Raw genomic sequence first — 5308 nt, 5'->3', positions numbered from 1 at the left:
AGTCGCTCTTCTCTGGCTGTGAGGTTGCACACCACCGTCCGGGGTGTTCAGAGAGGGCACAGCAGGCGTGGTCTCATTCAGCTCACGTGCCCATTTAACTCCGTTGAAGTCCATGGAGGGTGGAAGCTGAGAGGCAGAAAAGTCTTCCCATCCCGTGCGAGGTAGACTCGGATTCTGACCACAGCCCTTAGCCGAACAACCCATTTTGGGTGCCCCGAGACCTTTTTCCTCCGCTGGAGTCCCCAGAGTTTTGGGCAAAGTCTCATTTGTCTCCTGGAGAACAGGAACCTCACTTTTAGACCGTAGTTTGGAGTAGAGACCGCTGTCGGCTTAGCTCTTAGGTCTTTGTTCCGGGCCCTGGTTGAGAACAAGGGGTTTTGGAAAATGAATCCATTTTCTTCTTTTGCCCCGCTACCTTGTTCATAGTGAATTCAGTTCATCCCTGACTCTGGAGAAGTGCCCAGTCTTACCTGGAACCGTCTTTTGACAGTCCCTCTCTGCCCCACCCATGACTCATTCACCAAGAAATTAACATCCATAAAGGTTCAAAGTAGCAATGCAGAGACATCCATGTGTTAAGTGTCCTGTGGTGCTTGCTGTATGCCAACGGCAGAGATGGCTGGAATCCCAGGAGCCTTGAAGAGGAGAGACCAAAGAAGACTCCCAGGATGAGAGACAGCTTGAGCTCCCTAGAGGGAGTAGATGAGATGAAGAGTTGGAGAAAGGCCGGTGAGAAGAGAGCAGGAAGTGAGGTCAGAGTCTTAGGTGCTTGGTCACTGGGTGAACTGCTTTGGCCTCAGTAAGGGAAGTTTTCAAAAGAAAAACGGTCTTGTATCAGGCTGATTTCCCATGCATATAGGCAAAGATGCTATCTAGCTGTTCACATGTGGCATACAGATGTTTAGTTTGGCCAGCCTCATGGTTCATATTTGAAAGAGTTCTGAGCATTTTTTAGTCATGAGGAGTTTCCATCTAAAAATCTGGATTGCCTGCTTCCTAAAAGACTCCTTGCCTCTTTTCTCCATTTCCTTTTTCCCTGTGGTACTTCCCACCCACTCTATCACACTCCCTACCTTATCTGGAATACCTTGCCTCCTCTTCTTCCTTGACTTCTAAATCCTGCCCATCCTTCAAGACCAGATTCCCAATTCTCTTTCCTGAAACCTTTCCTGATCTATCCTATGGTGACATCTTGAGATTCCTCTGACCCTGACTGTACCTGGGAGTTTTGAAAAATACAATGCCTGAACACCACCCCAAGAAAGAAGTTTAGGGTGGGGCCCTGGCATCCATTATTTGTAATAAAGCCACTTTCAGTCAAAGAAGGGGAAGTCTCATTCGATAATGTAAGAGGACAGGTTTGTTTTGGAAAGTAAGTTTCATTCTTGGTTTGTTGCTATTACTGAACCACATAACCACTGGTTAGATCATTTAACCCAGTGCTTCTCAGTAGTGAATATGCATCCGTATCACCTGGGATCTTGTAAACATGCAGGTTGTGAATCAGCATGCCTAGGGTGGAACTCAAACATCAGCATTTTTAACAAACTTCCAGATGATGTTGACACTGTCCTCAGACCACAAGGAGTTAATCCAGGGACTCAGATCCTTAAATATAATGCAGTTAGATCAGATAATCTTCAAATGCCTAAAACTCAGATCTCACTATGATTCTGTATTTGTGTTTTATTTTCATGTGTAATTTTCCTAAGTTTAAAGCACTTCAAGGTTAGGAATTCTATTTTTGCTTTACTTGTAAATCCCATAATAGCCAGACTAGGACCTAGACAGTAGACAAATGATGCTGGCTTGATAGAGACCAATCCATGTACCACGGTTATAGTCAAAAACAGGATTAAGACATTTTCCCTGCCTTCCTTGGGGCAGTTTTCTTCTTAACTTTGTTATTTAAATTTATTTTGAGAGAGAGTGGGGGTAGAGACAGAGATAGAGGAAGAGAGAGAATCCCAAGCAGGCTCCATGCTGTCAGTGCAGAGCCCCACGCGGGGTCAGTCTCATGAACCATGAGATCATGATCTGGGCCCGAATCCAGAATCAGTCACTTAACCAACTGAGCCACCCAGGCACCTCTCCTGCTTCTTCACTTTGAATCATAGGCAGGTCTGGCAACAGAGTGAGGAGGACTATTTGGTATAACAGGCTTTCATAGTGTCCAGGGGTGTGGCTAGGACTTTCACCTAAGAGGTGTGGAGGCCATGGAATCCTGCACAGGTCCTATATATATAGGCCATGCTGGGGAACAATAGTAACCTCGTCTCAATGGGTAATGATGGCTTCCCTTCCAACTTCAGATCTGACCTAGTTTAGGGGTGCCTGGGTGGCTCAGTCAGTTAAGCATCTGACTTGATTTCAGCCCAGGTCATGATCATAGTTTGTGGGATTGAGGCCTGTGTCCAGCTCTGCATTGACAGCATGGAGCCTCCCTTGGATTCTCTCTCTCCCTCCCTCTCTGCCCCTTCCTCCATGCTTGTTCTGTCTCACAAAATAAAGAAATAAACTTAAAAAAAAAAATCTGACCTAGTTTAAACTTCTCATGCAGCTGCCAGGCATAGCCGACCTTTGCCTTAATATTGGACTTGACTACAAAGATGTGCTTTTCCAACATCCCCCCAAGGAAAATGTGGGCTCTTTGTACAGTTGAGGATAGGTAAATGGTGGGGGTGGGGAGGGGGCAGCAGTGGTGATTACTACCCTTCAGGGCTTTTCCCACAACCTGGATTCTCTTCGTAGATATTCTTGCTTCAGGCAGGGAAGATTTTGCATCTACCCAGCAAGAAGTTGATTGAATGTGCTGCCTTGCTGATCTAAGGTTCCTTTCCCTTACTCATCCCCTTCAGAGAGGTCCTCTTCAGAAATCACTCTTCAGAGGTCCTCTATGCCACACTCTGGGCTTCCTCACCTGGTTTAGCTATGAGTTGTGAAATGGTGCCTTAAGCCTGTATTTTAGTTACATCTGCTGGGCCCCTGTCTAGCTCAGAGAGTGCTGAGTGCAGGTGACAGTCAGCAGGTCAGGAATTAGGAGACATCATTGAGGTGTTAGGGAGGAAACTGTTTTCCTGGCTTTCTAGACTGCTGTTTAGACTGCGTGGCCTTACCTTCCTTCCAGACTTTCATCTTTACCCCAGAGAGGGGTTTCTAGCACACTTGTCTTCTTCCTCTGCTGGGAAGCCACCCTTTTTCTCACTGGGCTTGCCTTTTCTGACTTACACAGTATCTCTGTTCATACACTTCTTTCAGTTGGCCCAATCTGAAATGAGCACCAAACTGTATCCCCAGGGCTGCCCAAGAAATTGTGCATGGAATGTCAGAGGGATCCGCTAAATACCTTTTCTCTGCCCCACCTGCGCTCTGGTATTCTGCGCCAACAGCTTCAGTAGCTTGGGCCATTTGGTCCCAGTTGGCTATCTGATCCTGGGCAAGTGACTCGTCCTCTTAAGGTTGGTCAAGATCATGGTTTTCAGTGCATGAAACATAAAAAAATGGAACTTTACTAATGTGCCCTGAGAGGAGAATAGAAGCCTCATTTTCTTGGCATGTGGCATAGCTTTAACTTTTATATACATCACGAATCCCCATCTTACAACAGTACATTCAAAGAGTCAATTGTATCATCAGGGAATTAGGAAAAGGAAAAATAAGTCATATATTTGCCATTTCTAGTGCTCTTTATTCTTTTCTGTAGATCTGAGTTTCCATCAGCTATAGGAACGTTCTTTAGCATGCTTAGTGTGGTTTTGCAGGCAACAAACTGTATTGGTTTATTTGGAAGTATCTTCATTTTGCCTTCATTTGTGAGGATTATTTTTGCTGGATATTGAATTGAGTTCATAAATTTTCCTTTAGCACTTTAAAAGTTGTGCTGCCCAGAGCCTGCTTCATCAGATCCTCTGAACCCCCCCGTCCCTCCCCCACTTATTTTCTCTCTCTCTCTCTCTCTCTCTCCTCCTCCTCCTCCTCCTCCACCCTTCCCTCCCTCTTTCACACACACACACACACACACACACACACACACACAATAAATACACTTAAAAAAAAAGTTGTGCTTCCATTTTATTTTAGCCTCCATTATTTCAATGAGAAGTCAGCTTTAATGTAGACTGTTGTCCCCTGTATATAATGCTTCTTTGTTCTCTCACTGCTCTAGAGATTTTGCTTTCTCTTCAGTTTTCAGCAATTTGACATTGATGAGTCTAAATAGTTTGTTATTTCATTGTTACTGTTGTTTGATATTTATGCAATTTGAGGTTTGCTGAGATTCTCTAATCTATAAGCCAATATTTTTCATTAAATTTGGGAACTTTGGCTATCATATCTTTCAATACTTTTCAGCCCCTTTCTCCATTTCTTCTCTCTTTGGGTCTCTCTTCTACACTTTAGACCATTTGACTGTCTCACAGTTCCCTAAAGCTCTGTCTAGTTTTTTTCAGTATTTTTTTGTTTGTTTTTCAGACTGGTTAATCTCCATTATCTGTTTTCAAGTTCACTGTCAATACCTTTTGTCATCTTCAATCTTTTAAGCCCCTCTAGTAAATTTTAAAATTTTATTTATTATGCTTTTCAGTTCTAGAATCCCTACTTGGTTCTTTTTTCATAATTTCCACTTTTCAGATGAGGTTTCCTCCATCTGTTCACTCATTGTGCACATATGTTCCTTTATTTTCTTTATTTACCTGTTGTAAAGTCTTTGCTAAAACCTCTGAGCCATCTCAAGATCAATTTCTGTTGACTACTTTTTTTCTCTTGACTGTGTTTCTCTGCATGTCCAGTAATTTTTCAACTTTATACTGGGCATTTTTGTTAGCAAGACTAAATTCTCTTCAGTTCCTCTCTTCTGAGTGTGTGCTTTTTTTTTTTTTTTTAATTTATTCTTGTGGATAGTTTAGTTATTGGCTGGTCATTTTGAACTTGTGTATGCTCTTTTATGCTTTGTTAGGGTAGATCTTAGAGCATTCAAGGTATTTATCAAGCCTCTCTAACTTGGCAGCACTCAAATTCAAAGTTCTTTCACCCATACAAATATTATGTCTTTAATATAGTTTCTGTTATATCACATCTAGAGAAGATTTTACTTTAAGATGTGGTTTTTCTCAGCGGTGTATTAAATGTTACATTAGATAGTTGAGGGAGAATTAGTCAACTGGAAGCTAAAGGCTACAAACTTACACAAAATGTAGCACAGAAAGACAAAGAGGGAAAATTTTTAAGGAGCAGTTAAGAGATATGGAAGATAAAATAAGAAGGAGACAATAGAGGTAATGGAGGAGAGGCAATAGATAAAGGAATAATG

This window comes from Hyaena hyaena, unplaced genomic scaffold (genome assembly GCF_003009895.1).
Source record: "Hyaena hyaena isolate Hyena2069 unplaced genomic scaffold, ASM300989v1 scaffold_579, whole genome shotgun sequence".
NCBI classification, from domain to species: Eukaryota; Metazoa; Chordata; class Mammalia; order Carnivora; family Hyaenidae; genus Hyaena; species Hyaena hyaena.
This window is presented reverse-complemented; position numbering follows the sequence as displayed.